Source organism: Akebia trifoliata, chromosome 1, assembly GCF_017979445.1.
Source record: "Akebia trifoliata isolate Shusen 1 chromosome 1, ASM1797944v1, whole genome shotgun sequence".
NCBI classification, from domain to species: Eukaryota; Viridiplantae; Streptophyta; class Magnoliopsida; order Ranunculales; family Lardizabalaceae; genus Akebia; species Akebia trifoliata.
The window spans coordinates 8,102,061-8,125,444 of NC_141375.1; the positions used below are offsets into that span (position 1 = coordinate 8,102,061).

A 23,384-nucleotide genomic window follows, 5' to 3' on the forward strand; every position below is an offset into this window, starting at 1 on the left:
GCAATGAGCGAGACCATAAAACTATGATTCACACACCAATGACTAAATAGTCCACTTATCATATGTTACCCATACGACGCTACTGTGGATGGGCAGAAAAATGGAGCAACATCAACATTTAGAGTATGTGATTTAAAACATAGCAGCAAAGTAGAATTGACGCTACATGCCACCCAAATATTCCATCTAAAAATACCAATCTAGTTTGGAAGATGAAAGTACAAAAATTGATAAGAAAGAGAACATGGGATATGAGTCTCACAATCCAAGATAATCCATTCTACCAAAAAAATTACATGATTAATTATAAATTATACAGGGGAGCACCACAAAGTTCCCTAAATTTTACTCCTAAAAAAGAGTAGAGTAATCATGTTTACTCTAAAATAAAATGGTTTGCAATGAAAATACAACTTATTAAATTACATACTAACTTGAAACATAATTACTTTCCATCCAAGACCCCCTATTAACAATTTCTTGAACTCAATAAACTTGTTGTCAGGAGTAATAAATTATTATCAGTAGGGGTATTGTCTTTTCTTTCTTTTGTTATTTGATAACGATATATAATACATTGTGCTGCGAGGTTTGGAGTCAATTCAACTCCTCCCACGTTTCTCCAATATCTTCTTCTATTCTCCTTCTCAAACTTTTAATCTATAAATTTCTTAGTGATATTTCATAGCTTCATACATTTGTTATATTTTATGCACTTTGACCTTCAGGTTCCAGAATTAGTAAATTGTGTATTTTAGAGGATTAGTGGGTTTAAAATTATTCTACTTTGGGATTAAATTAATTGCTTCTCTTGTTGGAATTACTGATTTCTAGTGTAATTTGATATTATCGATGATGTTCTGATGTTTTTTATGTTGCAAAGTTTAGGTGATATCAAATTTATGTGTCGAAAACTCTTATATGTCTAGTAATGGATATTTAATTCATTTTTTGCAACTAGTTCAAATGAAATTAGATGTTCTGTCATGTTCATGGTAAAGTCTTAGATTTTGATTTTAATTTTAATTTCAATTTTTTTTAATTGAACAAATTTTGTAGATGGACAACAATGGAAATCAAGATGCCCCAGTACAAAATGCTCCCCAATACAAGATGCCCCTGGGCCCCCTGGGAGAAAATGCTCTCCCATTACAAGGTGGTGAAGAACACTCTAATATTGGAGATTTGAAGGATTTGCAAACCATATATGTGTTCTTAACTGACTTTATAATTTTGTTTTTTTTATTTTTTTTCTTATTTTTACCTTCATGTGGGTGCCAATTAAATGTTGATTTCTATTCTGATTTGTAGATATTTGAAGGGGGAATCACTTGGCAAGACAAATACTAGATGAATTGGGGAACTGTGTTTCTATAAAAATTATGTAAAACTTCTTATCTTTATATACTTAAAATTCCTTTGATATTGGTTCAAGGGCTTTAGTATCAAAAGATGGTGTTGTTAAATGTGGGATATATTTGATGCAGGGATTTATCATGGAAATCCCTTTATGGAGATATAGCATTTTTGATATCGAAGCTTAAACAACTTGAAGATTTGTAAGAAATCAATCCAAAAGATTTTATTTGTTTAAATTCTGCTACATTGTGTAACTTAGAATACTTCTTCGATGCAAGACTTTAAAGAACAATCCTAAATGTGAAAACTTTGTAAGTTAATTTCATTAGTTCAATCCTAGGTGCATTTTTATCTTCATTGCTAACAATATTGTCTTTATGAATGAATTTGATTTGTTATTTCCATTGTAGTTTGTTATAAGAATATAGTAATGCACTTAATCATAATCACACTTACCTTGAAACCCATTTGACTAGAATGAGTGATATTATTTAAGAACATAATTGGAAAGCTAAATGTTTTTAAGAGCAACTTTTATTTAAGAGCATCCATAGATGTGTTTTATTCAATTTTGTCTAAAGCTATTAATTTTAAAATCATGTCCTCTAAGAATATAACAATGGTCTTTTAAATAATAGTTATCCCAAATCAGGTAATGAGCTATAGTCAGTTTCCTCCACGTGGTATACCAAAAAAATTTAATAATGAGAATTTGTTGTAGTCATTTATCCCCAATAATGTTTAAATCACATTTACTTTGACATTCTTACTAACTTATTATATCGTCTTGAATGTTCTTTCATACACTCTTTAAATGAAGATGAGTTGTGGTATTAAAAGGATTTGTTCTTGATAAATTCCTTTCACCTAACCTTGCACCTTGTATTCTCTGACTTCCCAACCTTTTTTTTTTTTTTTTTTTGGGGGGGGGGGGTTTAAACTAATATTTTTTAATGAATTTTGGAGTTTTTGTGCCTTTTTTTTTTTTATAGAACTATGGATTTATTTGGTAAAATTGATACTTGATTGATGAGTTTTATGTAGAATCTTGAATTGGATATGCTTATACAGGTTTCAAGAAGTTTATGGAGGAATTTTTTAGTTTTTGGTTAAGAATTAAGGGTTAAATTTTATGGGATTTGTTCTATTTCTGGTAATTTGATATTTAAAGATACCCAGCTTTTAACCAATGTTTCAATGTCTAACCCACAAGTGTTTTATGTTTCTCCATTAGTCCTAAATTTAAAGAATTTGAAATAAATGGATCTTTGATTCTATACATGTTCCTTTTTGGCTGTTCTGTATATCAATTATATATATAGAAAGTATGTTTCAATGAAAGTTGAAATGACTCTAACCTCTCTATAACATTTTTATTGTCAGAAGGTGAGTTTGAATAGCCTATTTTTCCCTTAGCAAAACTAGTACTAGCTGTGTTTTAGATTTGATTGGTCATGATTTGGGTTCTTTTCTCTTTATTAACAGGAAAGTGATCGTCCAAAATTAGTAGTAGCAAATTTTTTTGCCTCTTCTAAGAGGATCGATGCTCAATTGAGTGGTTATGGTGTTGTTACTTGCTGCTTACAAAATTTACCTTCTGAAGGATAAGTTCGGGTATGTCTTGACTTGTTTCACAATTCCCTATTTTCAAATGTAAAACTTTCACTCCTTGATCAATTAATTCATGAATCTTGAATCCATCCCTCAATATATAACAAGCTCCAATCTTGGACTCAAAATACATTTAATTTATTTATCGGTGGACATCCAGGTGTACTACACACATTTGCTTTTCAATTAGTTATTTATTTATTTTATTATAGAAAATTTATCTTGAAATTGGAATTTCATAGTGGTGGTATCATTTTTGAAAAATGCACAATGATTAAACTTTATTCAACTAATATCTAATCCATTCCTTGCATCCATCTGTGCAGATGACATCAATATGACTAGGTATGTAACAAACTTACCCTCATACATTTTACTAATGTACCATCAGTTTCAATTTTTAAGAGTATTGTAACTCCATTATGCTTGCTACTGTTATCCGAAACCAAGTTTGGGTTTGAACTGTTATACGCGATTACTTTCATAATTATAAATAATGTATTGTTGCTATATGTAAGGTTTCAACTTTTTCGCTAGTGTTTATGAACGTGAAGTTACAAGTTTTTCTCTTTGTTGTTTTAATTCCTTTAGATGCCCACTTTTTGTATGTAATTTTTGGTAAGAAAAGCTTGGAAATATCACATAAATAACTTTTGGTGACTGTTGTTTTAATAACATTTGTTTTATTTTTCCTTAATATGTTTATTATTTAATTTATCCATCGTAGAAGTTTTGTCATCATTTACTTTGAACTCTTACATCTCGACTTATTTGTTGTAGGGATGTTATTACAATAGGTTTAATCAAGTGGCATGATAATTGTAGTGAGTTGCCATTTTATAACTCAATGAAGATGAAAATGTCTATTCTTCTTTTGGTTCATAGGGGAATACCAAGGTCAGTTACCAGCAGTCTCTTCTCTTTGCAAGGCCAACCACTCCTAGTTTCTTCAATGTCCACATTCCCAACTTAGATAACTTCACTCTTCTAGAGTTTGAAATGATGCCTACACACAACTCAAAACACCATAGTTTCTATCTAAGGTTATGGTTTAGATGAGAAAAATTATATTCTTGACACATTGATGGTATATGCACAACCATTCTTTTGAACCATGTATAATTTGACACCAAGGGTTGGAATCTACTTAGTGTCAAGTATTTTGCCTAGAGTTCTAATCAGCCAAAGGTGAGATTTTGTTGACTGGTTGAAGTGTTGATCAACACTTCAAACAGTTCATAGTGTCAGTCATTCTAGTTTAGGGATAGGTAGTGTACCATACTATGTCAATATGCAATGGAAGCCTGTTGGGGGCCACTAAAGTTGCTCTAGTTATGGCTAGCAATTTTGATTTCTTTACAAGAATGTGGTGTAGATCTTACTTTATTATTTTATTTTTACTCCTCAATTTATCTTGGTAGGTTTAGACCTCGTTGCTTGTTACTCGTGTGCTTGTGTGATCACCTTTTTTTTTTTTTTAATTAAGAGACCAATTTTTTAAACCATGCATATGGGGCCCCATACTCGATCAATTATTGTAAAGTAGTGCTCCTTTTGAATTTTTGTGGCCGACATCATTTATTAAACTGTATAGGGAAACTATGTGATTTGTATGAAAGGTTGGTTAAGTCTACCTTAGACAATCTGATTTAAATGTTGAGAAACCATTTGTTTCTTTTTTTAGGTTTATGAACTGTTTTAATGGAATTTATTGAGAAGGAAAGACTGAAAAAAGGAAAATTATGGGATCGATAATAGTTCTATGGAGTTTAATAGTTTCTTTGGACTTAACAGATACCTTTGTGCTATGTTTCTAAGGCTGTTTATAGGTCATTAGTTGCTTGGATTAGCGAGAGATCTCATAAGGCATTTGGTTCCTTTGCTTTATGTTAATTGGACAACATCATTGCTGGCCTAGCTAATCAATAAGGCCCTGTTAAGGGCTCCAAAAAGGTGGCTCAGGAAGCACCATCAAAGGCCTAGGAAAATTGCAGTTGTTTGCGTTTCATTATTAACTTCTGATTAGTATTTATATTAGTGTTGGCTATGATGCTCATGTTCTTAACATCATTATTTCATTTACTTCATTAAGCATAGTATGACGCTGCACATTTTTTTTTTTAAATTATTGATTCTGCATGATACTTGTGTAGGTTCATATTGATCTTTCTGTTGAGATTTTTGAAAACTTAGTAGTAGTAGATATGTTATAAAGGAACGAGAGGTTCTCTAATCTAATTCAAAGGTTCACTGAAAATATGTTTTAATTTGCATGGTAGAAAAAAGTAGATGTGTATAGAACTATAAAAAGACCGATGCTAATTGTTAAATACAACATACAAAAGGAGTGGGGCTCCAAAGTTATTTATCAAAAAAGGAAAAAACCTGAATTAAAGATGTTAATTCCTTATACAACTACATGAAGCAACACAATAGCTGTTACGGAGACAAGAGTATATCTATTTTCTGAATTATTTTAAATGGGGAAATAATTGTTTTGTGCTTGGATCAGAGTTGGTTCACTTTCTATTTGGGAGGTAGAATAGAAAGTTCCACACATTGTCTTCAATTACCACAACCATATAAAACTGAAGATGTTAATTGGCATAATAATGCCATACCATGTTATTGGCCCACCATAAACATTCTTAACATGTCAAAAATAACCCCACCATTTCAAAAGGGTTTTAAATGGGGGATTTGGATTGATAACAATTAGGTAGTCATGAGATTACATCTTTGTTGGATGTGACATATCTCATTCCAAATTTAATTATCCTCTTTTGACTGGAAGCGCTATATTCTAGTAGTGTAGGGAATGTTAGTTAGACTGTTAACAGTCATCCAAAGAAAACTCTTTCTTTTGAAATTGAAACAATGATCTGCTTATGATTTTTGTAGGAAAAATCATGTCTTCTTGTTTTATAGCCATTATTATGTTAAACTCTTACTATTTGATATGTGATCCAGGTTAAAATAACCAAGGCTGAAAGGGATGTCTATGCTTCCATTGTCGATGAGAAGGTGGTGATGAAGATTGGACTACGACATTATTAGCTAAACATGTAGGAATATTACTAGTGGAACTGACATCATTACAGCCTTTGTACCCCTTTGATGAGGTGTGTGCTTATTGTATCTTATTTCTTTTTATGAATTATTATTTTCTTTTGCAATCTAGATCTTCAATTTTCACTTGGCATGGAAACGAAAGTACCTTTGAGCAACAATAGTTAGTTGAAAAAGTAGCCAACTTTTTTAAAGTACGATCTTTATAGTCTCTTTGCATTTGTTATTCCTTTCAGATTTTTTTTTTTTTTTGCTTCACACATTCTTTTTAGCTTTTGGTTTCATAACTTTAAAACTGCCTAAAAAACCTTATATCAAACTATATGCTCATTTGTGCCTTGCTTTGGCTTGGGTATTCCTCATCTAAAAAGTTGGTCTTGCTGACGATTTTATGGCCAAAAAAGTGGATTTTAAGATATATTAGTATGCATCCATTCCTCGAAACTGTAAATTTTACATGCATGCATTTAGTCTCATATATTTATAAGAAATTATGAACATATGTGTTTGTACTTAGTCCATGTGTTGGATGCATTTTGGAAAGATGTGTACTCATATCTTGATGAATCTACCTTAACTCTTTATTTGATTTGCACATGTGCTTCTCTATTGAAAATTACTACTCTAGTAGAAATCAATTTGCATTGCAACCTTACACTCACAAATCAGATCTTTTATATGGCTTTTATAGTATTTGTTTAGATGTTGATTATGTTTCTATGAATTTTTATTGATTATAGGTAGTGCATTAGGGTATTCATAATTAAGTATGGGAGTACAACAATGTTGAAGGACCACATTTGAGTAATTGATTTTTTGTTTCTTAATTTTAGTTTCTTTGTTTACAATGCTAGTGTTTCAATTAGTACATGGTTTGTCATTATAAGAACTAACCCTTGTATATTTTGTAATATGAATACTATGTTTTATTCTAATTATGATGTGATAATTAATTGAAGTTAATAAGTAAAATGTGGGTGCCAATAGCATTTCTTAAGAAATTGAAGTGTGATAAGTGAAATTTGGGGTGTCAATAGCAATTCTTTTTCTTTATATAATTGTAAGTTTTATTTTGAAACAAAAATTTTAATAAATTTTTTTTACAACATTAGAGGCGGTTTTGAACCGCCTAAAATAATATTCATTTAATAAAAAATTATCTTTAAGGGTGGTTTTAATCTGTCGAGTATAGTTAATCCACTTAATTATAGAAATTAATTCGAAGTGGTTTTCAAATAGCCTCTAATAATATAAAAACCGCCCTTCACTACATCATATTGTGTATATTGCGATGCTAGAATTGCGCTAAAAACAACTGCTAAAGGCTGTCGTTAATTGCGACAGTTTTTTGCTGTCGTTTAAACGTCGTTTTAATCATCTGAGTGTAATAAGTAAAAGTTGGAGTGCTGATAGTCATTCTAACAAATTCGGATAGAAGCTCGACTTCTGCCATTGTCTAACGCTCTTCTCTCACTCTCACTCTCTACTCGTCTCTAGTCTCTCCTCTCACTCTCACTCTCACTATGACTACTCTTCTCTTTTGCTCTTTCTCAAATCCGTCGCTCTCCTCGAATCTCTCTTCTTAGATCTCTTTTCTCAAATCTCTCTCTTGGATCTCTCTTCTCGAATCAACTCTTTAAGTTTTGATCTAGCATTTCTCTCTGTCTCTATCGGCTCTCTTTCTCTCAGAATCGATCAGTTTTTTTCATTTTAGAAAGTAAATCGTTCAGATTTTTTTTTGTGAAAAGAAATTGATCGGAGTTTGATCGAAAGATCTTCGCTCGATCTCTCACTCACAGAATCTGTGATTTTGAAGATGCAATCAGTTTTGATTTGCAAGTTTTAGGGCATAATCGATCGGTGTTTGATCGAAAGTTTTAGGGCTTTGTTCGATCTCCCTCCCTTTGCTTGGTTTGTGATTAAATCTTCATGTACGTTAAAGTTTTTTATTGAATCTAAGATTTTCCTTAATTAATTTAGGGTTTCAAATGTTTAGAAGTTTGCATTCAATATTTTAGATTATTGTTGTCTGATTTTGAAGTTTTTCCTTCATATTGTCTTTCCTTCAGATTAATATGCACCAACTGTTTGTAAAAATTCCTAAGAGAATCAAATCCATTACAACTAGTGAGTAATGTAGCTTGCATTTAACGGAAAATGGAAGATCCGATGCTATTGTTTTTAGCATTGAGGTGTTGTGTTCATGTGGTCCTCAATTCTTAAAGAGTGCAGGGGCAGAGGCACTCTTAAGGTTCTTGAATACTCATGATACCATTTTGAAATAATTTGTGACATATCCATATAATGCCAATGTACTGCTGATTAGAGAACTTTAATGTAGTTCTTATTTTATTTTTTTTGTTCATTTTTTAAGAGAAAACCATGAATATACTGCCATCTTTGTGGTATCACACACCTATTATTTTAATATTACTTAATCACTGACAAGTTCATAGTTCCAAAGTACACAGTGACTATTTTACTAGAAGCTTTACAATTATATTGGTGATTTCAACTTGTCTAATCAGCATCCAAATTTCTCTATTTATCCTTTCCTTATCTGATTGAGTTCTGTTTGATGATAATTGAAGGTTCCTTCATTTCTAGATGATGTGGCTATGTCTCTTATTGAGGAGGAACTTGGCTAGCCTTGGCAAAATATCTATTATGAGCTTACTTCCTCTCCAATTGCAGCTGGTAGTCTTGCATAATTTTTGTTCTTGTACTTAATTTTGATGCTTATTGGGTTGTTCTATCAACATATAGCCAATAGTCATTTATTTCCACCCTAGCTTCTCCGTCTTATTAATGATGTGTAGCCTTTTATTATGATGATTCAATGATGTGGGGTTTCTCTGTGTAGCATCTTTGGGTCAAGTATATAAGGGCTGACTGAAAGTAAATGGGGATTTAGTGGCTGTTAAAGTACAACGGCCTTTTGTGCATGAGACTGTAACAGTCGATTTATTCATCATTTGAAACTTGGGATTGGTACTTCGAAGGTTTTCTCAGATAATTAATTGATTTATTCATCACATTTTATTTTTGAAGCAACCAGTTTTGTTGTTTCCCAAGGAGTACATATGAGGTTAATTATGATTTTTCTTGTTATGTTTCTCAATGTTTTCAGATCTCCATTGATGTTGTTGGACTGGTAGATGAATGGGCTGCTTGTTTTTTTGAGGAACTTGATTATGTTAACGAGGGTGAGAGTAGGACACTCTTTGCTGAAATGATGAAAAAAGATCTTCCCCAGGTTAGCTTGATCACCTTTTGACCATGTTACCATTGTTGTGTCTTACATGGTTTCAAATGCAGATGCACGTGATTTGTCAAGGTGTCAAACCAACTGAGCTATGGGTCTAAGCCCTTACATGTACATGTTTTATGAAGCATGAGTTAGAAAATTTTCAATCTTGCCTGTGTTAAACATGATTGTGCCTATGAGGATTTACTCAACCTTAGTTCCAGAAGCAATACTTGGAACTTGGCTCTTCTATTTCTCTCTTTTACAGTATCCTCCTCCTCTATTCTAGTATTGTTCCTTATTCTAAATGTGTAGAGATTTTCTCTGGGTTGTAGCCAGTGCTTATCTCTGGAAGACTGAAGAAATGCATAGTATTGTCAAAATCAACATATTTGCTGGTAAGCTTTTGAGACAATATTGCATGCATAAAGCAGATTCATCTTAAGAATAACCCAACGTGTCTATTTCAATAATTCTAACCCCTTCATGCGTTGAAATCGTAAATGAATTTCTATGATATGTTTAGTCCATATATTCCAGAACATCTTTATATATTTCTGTATGTCGTATACAAATTTTAGAACATCACAACGTTCTTTCATTTGCATGTTCACTACGTCATATGGTGTTCTTTCATTTGCATGTTCACTATGTCATATTGGGGAACTATTTGAATAGAAAAAGAGTATGGAACCATTTGGAGTGCTTCAAAAGTGTTGAAGCACCATGCCCCATGACCTATAAAAGTAATGCAACCATTTGCCTCTCAATATCAAGGCTACGACTAGGTAGTAATCTATAGTAAAGGACTGCAAATGTTTTTTTTTGATAATTTTTTTTTGATGGGAAGTTACTATTTATATAATCCCTTGTAGTTTTTTTTGTATAACCTCTTGAAGGACACCTTGTCCATCTATATTGGCGTGTTTTGTTTCATAACACGATCTCCACTTATCCATAAAATAAAATAAAAAGTGCAGCCTAAAAAAGAAAATTTGTGCACCAAATGCTAAATAAAGTTACCTCCATTATTTATTTGAAAATGAAGAGACCACTACTAGATATAAGAAGTCCCACAGAAGTAGCTAAAAATGAAGAGACCACCAATTTTTTTTTTTGGTGTTAAAATTGGTATGGTGTTTCATATTAATTGGAACTTTTTTCATGGATAATTGATTTAGAAGATTTGGAAAAACTTAATTGATACTGTGTTTTACTTCGTCCGTGGATCTGCAAAGGTTGATAATAATGAATCCGAAGTTTGAAAATTGGGTTTCTTCTATGGTTCTTTAGAGATTCTACCTATGCAGGCTATTTGAGTTTTTAGCAGAGAATGAACTGACCATAAACAATGTTGTCTTCTTTGGCAGATTGCAATAATGGGCTGCATCGTGAATGGGCCAGTAGAGATGGCGGACGCGGATTTTGGGTATGTAGGTGGTGCTCCTGAAAGATTGACCTCTATGTTGGGTAGGTATGAACTTCCCAATAATGGGCTACATCGTGATTTCTTGTTCTGTACTTCATCTTTTGAGAAAATGAAATTGGAGATTCTTTCTTGATCTGAGTTTTCAATCAACCTGCATTTACGGGATAAATTTTTGTCGTGTCACACTGTTTGTCTCATGTTTTTTACATGGGTGTACCGGTGATTCAGGGGCTTTGGGGATGATTCTGCATACCCTTTTAATTATAAAGGGATACTATTTGTTTTATAAATTAAAGAATTCAATTCTAATGGTTTAGTTATTGGGAAATTGGTTGCTTGTTGGTTTTATCGAAGAAAAATACTAGCCAAAGGTGATGGTCTAAACCCATAACATCCACATGGATTGTTTTAGAAATCGAGTCAGTTTGACCTCTTGATTTAAGGTATTCTTTAAAAGTAATGTGAATTGATACTTTAATTACTTCATGTAATATTCACTTATTAGTGATCAATTTCATCTTCCCTTTAACCTCCAAGGGTTAGCTTTATCTTGGACATTTAAGTACCTCTAACCGATATAATGTTTGATTGTAGATATGTCATAATTGTATATCTCACCTATGTTTCTGTAGAAAATGCTTTGAGTTGTGGCTATACTCCAACCATCAGCTTTAACAATATAAAAGACGGATCTGCGTGTATGGTTTGAAGTTTTTTGTTTGTTGTCATGATAATTGTATTGCTTTTCCCTTGTTGTTTTGCTTTGTTTCCTTCTTTTGTTTTAGGGTGGTCTTCTCGACCCCCCGTGTGTTTCGTCCTCTTAATAAAATTATCTTTATTGATAATAAAAAAATAAAAAATAAAAAAGAATACATGACGTATGATACGAGACAAATGTCTATGAACAAGTAAACTTGGGTAGACGGTTCCACTACTTATAGTCAAAAATTAGAAAAACGTGTAGACACCCCATTTTTTGCATCCGCCTGATTAATCAACTCGTCAACCCGATCGCAAGGATTCCCAATGATGGATGTGTATTCCATTGCTTTACTTTGTTACCAGATTTGTTTCAGAAATCCAGATGAGGTATCTCGAATTGACAAAACCTTAGAAACCACACTACGCTAGGAAAACACAACCCCAGAAACATAGAAATCATCATCTTACAAACCAAAAAGAAGCTTCACGATAAAAATCACTAAAAATTGATCAAATTACCAAAATACCCCTAACCTCAAAACAACCTTAGAGCCTACGTTGCGCTTAGAAAAAACTCTCTCGAATACATAAAACAACAAATCAAAATCAAATAAATCATTTTACCAATTTAACATAATTTGACAAAATTACGAAAATGCCCCTCATAAAGTTCATGATCGTTTCACACAAATTTTTTTTATAAATGACACAAACCAACATTCTCATTGAATTCCTTACGAAAAACCGATTCTAAAACATCCTAGAACATTAAAAATCGACTTGAAACCTGAAAAGTCCTCTCCGGGGCAAAATGGTAATTTCACAATTTTCATAATTAAAAAATTCGAAATTAATAAATAAAATATTAAATAATTAAAGTGAAACATTGATGAAATTAATTTAAAATTTTGAACGTAAAAAATCGAACAATCGGACTTTCAGGCAAAATTGTTGAGGGTTCGTGAGATATTTCTTTAAGGACCCCTCCATTTGGGGGTCCAAAGAATTAAAGAAATAATGGAAGGGGGTTCTCCAAAAATTAAAAGTAAATCAAGCAAGACTGAAGTCAAGGTATTAAAGTCAATTAAGTGAGACTGAAGTCAAAATTAAAGTCAATTAAGCAAGACTGAAGTCAAGATTTAAAAGTCAATCAATTAAGACTAAAGTCAAAACATTAAAAGTCAATCAAATAAGACCAAAAGTCATAATAGAATTCTAATTAAATAATAACTCTATCTAATAGAGTTCTAACTTAAAAACAATTCTACCTAAAATAATTCTAATTAAAATACAATTCTACCTAAAATAAGTCTAACTAAAACACAACTCTAATTAAAAGATCTCTAATTAAACACTAACTCTATCCAAATCAACCCCTAAAAACATCTATAAATAGAGGTGCTCACACCCTATTTTCGTATAACATAATAAACCCTAAGAAAAGTAGGTCTAGAAGCCCCCATAGCCCCCCGTAAACCCTAGTTTTGGAGCCCCAACTCCTTACCTAACATCCCCCCTTCAATTTTAGTCTAGAAAACACCCAAAAGCCTTCTAAAAAACACCCCAAATCTGCAACGAACTTGAAGAGTTCAGATTAAAAAATAAGGAGATACCTTGCCTCGGAGATCCGAAGTCAAATCCGGAAATAGAACGAAGCAAGGGAGCACGGTACAAGGAGCTCTTTTTGTCAGATCTGAGGGAACCAAGTCCTTGCCATCGGAAAGGTAAATTTTTATTTTTATTTATTTTTATCTAGGTTTTAGCAATGTAATTTACTTGGGAATTTAGTAGAGACCGGCTTTGGCCGGGCGGGGTTGGTGCCTAACACCTTCCAACCCCGTAACTTGATCCCCGAATTTAGATTTTTATGGTAGATTAGTTCTTTTATCCATGTTAGAGTCAGTTTGGTTCCTAAACCACAATAACTAGGTGGCGACTCCCAAACCTCAAGGGTCAAAAGCGGATCCGCACACCCCGCGGATCGAGGGCGCTTTCAGTGACGACTCCGCTGGGGACTATTGAGGATCAAACTTGAAAAACCCCAAGTATGGGAGCATTGCCAAGATGACCTAGTTTTTTTTATTATTATTTAGTTGGATTTATTTTATTTATTTTTTCTGTTTATTTATTTTTTATTTTGATTGTAGATGATTTTGGGTATTGCATTTTTTTTTTCAATTAAGGATCACTTTTTGATGACCCATAAATAATGAAAGATTCAAATTGATGGAATGATGAAGGTTGGACAGAAATATTAAAACGTTTTTAGAGAATATTCTAGTGAGAATTAAGTCTGAGAGCCTCTTAATAAAACATAGATCTCGTCGAGTAGATTAATTTAGAATCTGAGTTCACTCAATTTCGTTATCGAAAGCCTTAGATATCATCGATGCAAGTTCAATCTGTAAATCTAGAATTATTTCTGAATGAAAGTTGGGACAGCAACGTTAAAATTTTTTTAGAGAATATTCTAGTGAGAATTAAGTCTGAGAGCCTTTAATAAAACATAGATCTCGTTGAGTAGATTAATTTAGAATCTGAGTTCACTCAATTTCGTTACCGGTAGCCTTAGATATCATCGATGCAAGTTCAATTTGTAAATCTGGAATTATTTCTGAATGAAAGTTGGGACAGCAACGTTTAAAATTTTTTACAGAACATTCCAGTGAGAATTAAGTTTGGGAACCTTTAATAAAACGTAGATCTCATCGAGTAGATTAATTTAGAACTTAAGTTCACTCAATTTCGTTATCGGAAGCCTTAGATATCACCGATGCAAGTTCAATCTGTAAATCTGGAATTATTTCTGAATGAAAGTTGGGACAGCAACGTTAAAATTTTTTTACAGAATATTCTAGTGAGAATTAAGTCTGGGAACCTCTTAATAAAACGTAGATCTCATCGAGTAGATTAATTTAGAACTTAAGTTCACTCAATTTCGTCATCAGAAGCCTTAGATATCATCGATGCAAGTTCAATCTGTAAATCTGAAATTATTTCTGAATGAAAGTTGGGACAGCAATGTTAAAACTTTTTTACAGAACATTCTAGTGAGAATTAAATCTGGGAACCTCTTAATGAAACGTAAATCTCATCGACTAGATTAATTTAGAACTTGAGTTCACTCAATTTCGTTATCAGAAGCCTTAGATATCATCGATGCAAGTTCAATCTGTAAATCTGGAATTTTTTCTGAATGAAAGTTGGGACAGCAACGTTAAAACATTTTTACAGAATATTCTGGTGAGAACTAAGTCTGGACACCTATTAATAAAATGTAGATTTCATCGAGTAGATTAATTTAGAACTTGAGTTCACTCAATTTCGTTATCGAGAGCCTTAGATATCATCGATGCAAGTTCAGATTGTATTTTCCTAATTCACAGAAAATCTGAATTTATCTAATGTTGGCACAATTAATGTTCTTGAGAGTGAGCTCATCTCAACCATTGTCATTCTATCATCAATGTAACACCTATTGGAATCTCGATTTATTTTGGATCACCTAAAAGTGATCATTGATTGGACTTTAAAAATTATAAAAATTGTGCCTATTGCGATGATTAGATCTAATTAATTATTATAGGCCCTTATTTATTAATTGATTTGCTAATTGATGAATGCTAGAGATGTGCACGTTTAAAGCTTGAATTAAACCATATGAGTATGTTCCTGATCGATGTTTGCTTGCACTTGTATGATTTAATATCCTCTCTTGATTGGCTTGATTGGGCCATGGGCCCATTTGTTTGAAAAGGCCCCGGGCACACCCCACCTTACTTTGCACACACCACATGCACGTTTACCGCTTTACTCACTTACACGTCCCATTTAGCCAACGTGGCACTAGTGCGTGGCCCGATCTCTTCGGAGATGCGACGTCATTCATGAAACCCACAACTCCAGTCACGTACCTTAGGGTATATCGAACTGGGGCATCAACACCGTCTGATCAGGTGATTCTGAGAGACATATTGATGCACCCATGCTGGGGTGACCTGAGCCTTTGTCCTATTGTAAGCCACACAGTCACATGTCCCGATTGCCAACGTAGTACTAGTACGTGGTCGGTCCCCTCGTGGGATGCCAAACCATTTATGAAAGCTACAACTCTTGACTCGTACCCATAGGTATAAAAGGTAATCTAAGTATATCAATTGCACTTCTTGGTCAAAACCGGTGCCTAAGCAAGATCTTGCCCCGCTGTACCCTACTGTACGAGGGGGATAGACTACGTCTATTCTAGACGAGAGGTATTTAAGTGGGCCCTTGCTCAGCATTGTGCGCCACCTCTCAACTGGAGATCGAACTGGCTGTTTTTAGCTTCAGAGAAGTGAATTGAGGTTTTAGATTATCACCTATACGGTATATCAAACCAAGTCACCACGTATCGAAAGGTATATAGGTGTGCTTGGGCAAGAGTGGCCAGATAAAAATGCATTGCACGTAGTAAGCCTAGAATCTAGAAACCTTTCCCATAGGTCACGACTCGAACTTATCGTGGGTGTTCCCGGGTTGTTTATTGAATGAATGCCTGTTGTTGGATGAATGTTTGTGAGTGATATGAATGTTGAGATCAAAGTGCATGATTGTCCTCAAGGATCAAAGAAATTTTATTTTTGAAAATTAAAATGGATGCACCGACCCAGTAAAGAGTCCATTCTTTTACAATAATGACCCAGTCCATCCCGATCCAACAATCATGATGGACCGGGCCAGTTAAATCAAAATGGAAATCGAATTTTCAAAGAAGAAAAAGAAAATATTTTTCAAAAAAAAAAAAAAAGGAGATTATTTTCCAAAATAAGGCTTCTTTAGAAGAAACATTTTTCAGAAAATATATTTTCCAGAATAAAATATTTTTCAAAAGAAGTGTTTTCCAGAAAAAGTGTTATTCTCTAGAAAAAATGTTTTCTAAGAAAAAAATGTTTTCTAAAAAAAAAAATGTTTTCCAGAAGAAAATGTTTTCCAAAGAAAAAAAAAAAAGGAAAATTTGCAAAAGATCTATTTTTACATGAAAAGTTTTTATGGACCTTGGAAAACTACCAAAAAATGTTGCAAAAAATAATCAGATTCAAGAGTGCAACATAATTATTTTTCTTCTAAATAATCATTGAATGGACGAATTTTTTAATGGATTGGTGCACAAATTCAATAAAATCTCAGGGTTCATTTAAAATGTTATCAAGGGGGTGACACTGAAATTGGTTAAATTCACCTTCAAAGAGGTTTAAGGGTTATCATTGTGTCTAAGCTCAATCGTCCATCGTCTAGGTAGGGTTGTAAATCCGGTCAGTTAGAATAAACGTCAATATCAAATCAACAGTCAGAAATGACCTCAAAATTTCTCAACATCATCCAGTTGTTCTTTAAAGATCATAGTGCCTCAATCCTGTTGGTTGTAAGCAATGTCTCAGTCCTCAGTCCTCAGTCCTAATCAAGCCCATTGTGGGTAGTTGTATTGAGTTTTCATGAGTTATTTGAGTTAGCTCAAGTCCAATTTTTCAATGTCATATTTTCCTTAGATTGAGCCTACTATTTCTTATTGAGTCAAGTTAGTTCGTCGAGTTTATAGAGGTGTCTGTCGCCCCTTCTGAATTGATCGTACAAAAGAAATTTTTGAATATCTCGAGCGCATTAACGAATTAACTAATAATCTATCTTCAAAGACAAGAAGATAAGAGTCGGGCTCAAGAAAGCAAAGGTCATTGACCTCGGAACAAAAATAAATTTCTAAAGAGATTCAAATAGAAACCATCTTATCTCTAGATGAACACAAGGGGATAATGAATTTTCTCAGAAATTTCAAAAGACTTGTTCGTGTGATCATATGAGGGTATGTTAGGTACAAGCTTGAGTTTTGTTCAACATGGACTAGATACTCGTCTATATCAATGGAATTAAAGAAGATGTTATAAAATGTATCAGTGCTATCCTCACTACATCTTAAGTTGCAAATCACATATTATCAATCGATATGGGGATACCTTTTGAATTGATATTTGATAATGGGTTATACATCAAAGCTTAAATTGTTACTCTATATTTAAAGTTCAAGATCCGGCATCACACATTATCTCTCTACCGTCCTCAGATTAATGAAAAGATTGAAACAGTTAGTAAAAAATCTCAAAACAATCATCAGGGAAATGTGTCAATCACATCAGGATTAGTTAGAAAAGTTACCATTCACACTAGGGGCACATCTTACTTCAATGCTATCTTATATTGGAGCTATTCCCTACTCCTTAGTGTATAGCATGGAAGCAGTCTTACTAGTTGAAATGGAAATTCCGTCTCTCACGGTCTTGTTGGGTTCGTCAGCAGTATGAAGAATTAAACTTGATCGAAGGAACCGAGTTACCAGAACCAACCAACCTTGACCAAATCAAACGGTACTACATTTAAGGAGGCCATCTTTGGCCGAATCAATTTCCTTGCTACCCAGTTCATTATCTCCTTTCTCAGCCCTTTGCAGCTCTTTCAAAAAAAAAAATAATAATTGTGCCTTTTATTTCTTAGCCTGATCACCTAACCTAGGGGAGGGAAAATTCGAACTACGTTTTGGTCTGATCCCAAAATTCTAGGGTACGTAGGCAACCTGAGAAGTTACTTCAGGCCCGACCACATCAAAATAAAAAAATATATTTCCCACACAACAAAATAAAATCAAGAAAAAATTCAAAAAAAAAAATTTCAAAGTGGGAAAGAAAATTTAAAGAAAAAGAAATAATTTAAAAGGAAATGCCACACAAGGGGCATTTGGATTTTTGAGCCTCAAAATTCCTTTCTTTTTATACCCAGTCCCAAGCCTACCTATAAAAGTCCTCCTAAGTACCGTGTGAGAAGTCAAGGAAGATATCAAAGCATGATCAGACAGTAACTTCAGAAGTGTAGAGGAGAAAAAGAAGATAAAAAAAAATGATGAAGCCTGCTAAGTTGAAAACCCGAAAAGGGCGACTTAGGCAAAAATTAAGGCAAGCTCGCAAAGTTGAAAATCTGAAAGGACAACTTTGGCAACAATCAGAGCCAAGAAAAAAAAAAGAGCTCGCTAGATCGAAAACCTGAAAAGACGATCTAGGCAAAAGCTAGAGCAAGCTCGCTAGATTGAAAACCTGAAAAGGCGATCTAGGCAAAAGTTAGAGCAACAAAGAAAAACAGAAGAAAATCCCAAGCTGAGAGCGGTCCGAGCTGAAACATCAGAAGTCCGAATAATCAAGTTCAATACTTAACTTAAACCAGGCATAGACTCAGAAGCCACAAGTATCTTGTCTACGATCGATCTGAAAATGTTTACTACCCCAAGTGAACCAAGGGAGATAAGGGTGAATTCTATGATGAGTCTCGAAAGGAAATAATTTTGTACTCTTGAACCTGACTCAGAACCTTCAATAAAATTAATCAAAATTAAAAGTTGAGTCTTTATTGCGCTTATGGTAATCAATTATTTCAAACCTTCATACAAGGGGCATTTTCTTTCTCCTTTAATGTAACTTTTCCCCCCTTATACTAGGGGCATTTTTTTTTAATTTTTGCATGATGTGTTCAATTATCTTCAATGTCACGTATATTGTCAAACTAGAGGCATTTTGTCTTCGAGCAATGTTAATCCTATAAAAATAATAGGAACCCCAAATTTAAGGTTACCCTCTTGATAACAGTTCTTTTTCGAAAAACTTTTTGAGGTTCAAAAGAAATAAAAACTCATGTTTTAAATTCATAAAACTTTTTGATACATCCTTGAGGTTCAAACAAAAGCATTTTGGATCTCACATAGGAGATATGGTATTCTTTCATTCTCCAGATTCTTTTCAGATCCAATCATTCTTGGAATCGATCATTTCTCTTCTAGATTCATTATCTTCCAGATTTATTCGTTCTCCGGTTCGTTCCAATCAGTTTTTTCCAAATTCATTCATTCCTCTGTCAGTTTTGCTCAGATGCCGCCAAGGGTTAACTTGGATTTTGTTCAGATGCCGCCAAGGGTTATCTTGGATTTTACTCAATTTCCGCCAAGGGTTATCTTGGATTTTGCTCAGTCTCCACCAAGGGTTATCTTGGATTTTGCTCAGTCTCCGCCAAGGGTTATCTTGGATTTTGCTCAGTTGCCGCCAAGGGTTATCTTGGATTTTGCTCAGTCTCCGCCAAGGGTTATCTTGGATTTTGCTCAGTCTCCGCCAAGGGTTATCTTGGATTTTGCTCAGTTGCCGCCAAGGGTTATCTTGGATTTTGCTCAGTCTCCGCCAAGGGTTATCTTGGATTTTGCTCAGTCTCCGCCAAGGGTTATCTTGGATTTTGCTCAGATACCGCCGAGGGTTTTCTCGGAACTATGCTCAGATACCGCCGAGGGTTTTCTCGGAACTATGCTCAGATACCGCCAAGGGTTTTCTCGGAATTATGCTCAGATACCGCCGAGGGTTTTCTCGGAACTATGCTCAGATACCGCCGAGGGTTTTCTCGGAATTATGCTCAGATACCGCCGAGGGTTTTCTCGGAACTATGCTCAGATACCGCCGAGGGTTTTCTCGGAATTATGCTCAGATACCGCCGAGGGTTTTCTCGGAATTATGCTCAGATACCGCCAAGGGTTTTCTCGGAACTATGCTCAGATACCGCTGAGGGTTTTCTCGGAATTATGCTCAGATACCGCCGAGGGTTTTCTCGGAACTATGCTCAGATACCGCCGAGGGTTTTCTCGGAATTATGCTCAGATACCGCCGAGGGTTTTCTCGGAGCTATGCTCAGATACCGCCGAGGGTTTTCTCGGAACTATGCTCAGGAACTATGTTCAGATTATATTCAAATTATGCTCAGTTTATGCTCAGATTATGCTAAATTTATGCTCAGGTTTTACTCAGTTTCACACAGTGCACACACTTGCACATTTGCACTTTTTAGTCAGGGAGAATTCTCTAAAATTCAAGGATCTGACACCGTCAGTGAGAGTTTGCGCTCAAGGACCTGACAACCTTTTAGTTCGAGGAGAGTTTTATGCTCAATGATCCGAACACCCTGACGAATTGCTGAATCAGGCTGCAAAATGAACTGTCACTAGCTTTGGCATTCAGATATCGCACTATTTACCAAAATAGATTTGCTATCTAGTTTGCTTCAACCCTCTGCCAAAGAGGGGCATCTGTAGACACCCCATTTTTTGCATCCGCCTGATTAATCAACTCGTCAACCCGATCGCAAGGATTCCCAATGATGGATGTGTATTCCATTGCTTTACTTTGTTACCAGATTTGTTTCAGAAATCCAGATGAGGTATCTCGAATTGACAAAACCTTAGAAACCACACTATGCTAGGAAAACACAACCCCAGAAACATAGAAATCATCATCTTACAAACCAAAAAGAAGCTTCACGATAAAAATCACTAAAAATTGATCAAATTACCAAAATACCCCTAACCTCAAAACAACCTTAGAGCCTACGTTGCGCTTAGAAAAACTCTCTCGAATACATAAAACAACAAATCAAAATCAAATAAATCATTTTACCAATTTTAACATAATTTGACAAAATTACGAAAATGCCCCTCATAAAGTTCATGATCGTTTCACACAAAATTTTTTTATAAATGACACAAACCAACATTCTCATTGAATTCCTTACGAAAAACCGATTCTAAAACATCCTAGAACATTAAAAATCGACTTGAAACCTGAAAAGTCCTCTCCGGGGGCAAAATGGTAATTTCACAATTTTCATAATTAAAAAATTCGAAATTAATAAATAAAATATTAAATAATTAAAGTGAAACATTGATGAAATTAATTTAAAATTTTGAACGTAAAAAATCGATCAATCGGACTTTCAGGCAAAATTGTTTAGGGTTCGTGAGATATTTCTTTAAGGACCCCTCCATTTGGGGGTCCAAAGAATTAAAGAAATAATGGAAGGGGGTTCTCCAAAAATTAAAAGTAAATCAAGCAAGACTGAAGTCAAGGTATTAAAGTCAATTAAGTGAGACTGAAGTCAAAATTAAAGTCAATTAAGCAAGACTGAAGTCAAGATTTAAAAGTCAATCAATTAAGACTAAAGTCAAAACATTAAAAGTCAATCAAATAAGACCAAAAGTCATAATAGAATTCTAATTAAATAATAACTCTATCTAATAGAGTTCTAACTTAAAAACAATTCTACCTAAAACAATTCTAATTAAAACACAATTCTACCTAAAATAAGTCTAACTAAAACACAACTCTAATTAAAAGATCTCTAATTAAATACTAACTCTATCCAAATCAACCCCTAAAAACATCTATAAATAGAGGTGCTCACACCCTATTTTCGTATAAAATAATAAACCCTAAGATAAGTAGGTCTAGAAGCCCCCATAGCCCCCCGTAAACCCTAGTTTTGGAGCCCCAACTCCTTACCTAACATCCCCCCTTCAATTTTAGTCTAGAAAACACCCAAAAGCCTTCTAAAAACACCCCAAATCTGCAACGAACTTGAAGAGTTCAGATTAAAAAATAAGGAGATACCTTGCCTCGGAGATCCGAAGTCAAATCCGGAAACAGAACGAAGCAAGGGAGCACGGTACAAGGAGCTCTTTTTGTCAGATCTGAGGGAACCAAGTCCTTGCCATCGGAAAGGTAAATTTTTATTTTTATTTATTTTTATCTAGGTTTTAGCAATGTAATTTACTTGGGAATTTAGTAGAGACCGGCTTTGGCCGGGCGGGGTTGGTGCCTAACACCTTCCAACCCCGTAACTTGATCCCCGAATTTAGATTTTTATGGTAGATTAGTTCTTTTTATCCATGTTAGAGTCAGTTTGGTTCCTAGACCACAATAACTAGGTGGCGACTCCCAAACCTCAAGGGTCAAAAGCGGATCCGCACACCCCGCGGATCGAGGGCGCTTTCAAACGAGACCCCTGTACCATTAAACACGTGTAGATATATTTCATTAGAAACACTAGGTCTATTTAGATCGGGCTTAATCACAACAAAAGTGGTCCAAATCTGAATGGACTTGAGTTAATATTTATTGTATAAACACTACAAATAAAAGGGCTAACTATTTAATGATGTCTACTTCTACAAGAACCTGGATTACATTGATCTCTTCTTGTTTATCGTTTACGGGGTTCTTCATCTATGAGAAGCCATTCCTAGATCAAGTTTAACGATGACCTTGACTGCAAGGAGCAAGGCCTGAAGTTAACGTGTTTCTTTCTTAATCTCGGAATGCTCTACTTATATTATAATGTCACATAAGGAAGTACAGGGTGTGCAATTGAGTGAACTGCCATCTCTTTACAGACACAAGAAGTGACATTAAAGACATCTTTAGAAATTCACAGTGAGAAGTGACAGAAGGAGAATGCATGTCGAAGTGATGAGAGGCAAGCTTTGTGAAATGGAAGCTGCAAAGGTGCTAGTGCCAGGTCCATAGGTGCTGGGTCCAAGGTCCAGAAGGTTCTAATCCATCAAACGGTGGTGCAGACGGGTTGGTCATGTTTACAACAGATGGGGTTGTGCCATAATTGCAAACATTAGTGAGGACTTATCTTTGTTATCAGTAGATTTTGTTTGTTTTATTCTGAATAATGTTTGTTGTGTTGTTTTGTGGTTCTGTTTAGTTTAGTTATGGATTATGTTGGTCTTCTCTGATAATTTGATCTTGAAATGCCTGACTTTGTCACATAGATTCTAACAGTGATGATGAACATATTGATTGACACTCGAACATACACAAGCTAAGGTGCGTTCATATTATTGTTACTTGGTGAGAACATAATTCAGGTTGTTTTTGATAAAAAGATTCAGGTTGTTCATATTTGTCTTCTTTTATCATCATTGTTGGATTGCATGGGATTGTTAACATTTTATACTCTGATGTTGTGCAGATGTATTTTAGTAGATGAGTCTAAATACAACTGTAAGTGAGAATTTTTACCTGTATTGTAATGCTTCAGCATCACCACCACCACCGCCACCCATTTTGTGTTTTT

At 34.3% G+C, this 23,384-nt stretch overlaps 2 long non-coding RNA genes across 4 annotated transcripts; both read left to right on the forward strand.

The window, feature by feature from the left end:
- Nucleotides 1-5,944: 5,944 nt before the first annotated feature.
- Nucleotides 5,945-9,089, forward strand: LOC147410626 (uncharacterized). 2 transcript variants are annotated; one of them, XR_015178896.1, is made up of 4 exons: nucleotides 5,945-6,092; nucleotides 6,780-6,843; nucleotides 8,631-8,736; nucleotides 8,903-9,089. It is a non-coding gene; the product is annotated as an uncharacterized LOC147410626 (long non-coding RNA). The 2 variants fall into 2 exon arrangements; XR_015178902.1 differs by lacking the exon at nucleotides 6,780-6,843.
- A 73-nt stretch (nucleotides 9,090-9,162) lies between these two features.
- Nucleotides 9,163-23,063, forward strand: LOC147410627 (uncharacterized). Of its 2 annotated transcripts, none has more exons than XR_015178908.1 (3): nucleotides 9,163-9,295; nucleotides 10,657-10,760; nucleotides 22,693-23,063. It is a non-coding gene; the product is annotated as an uncharacterized LOC147410627 (long non-coding RNA). The 2 variants fall into 2 exon arrangements; XR_015178923.1 differs by having other exon boundaries at nucleotides 10,657-10,756.
- Nucleotides 23,064-23,384: the final 321 nt, after the last annotated feature.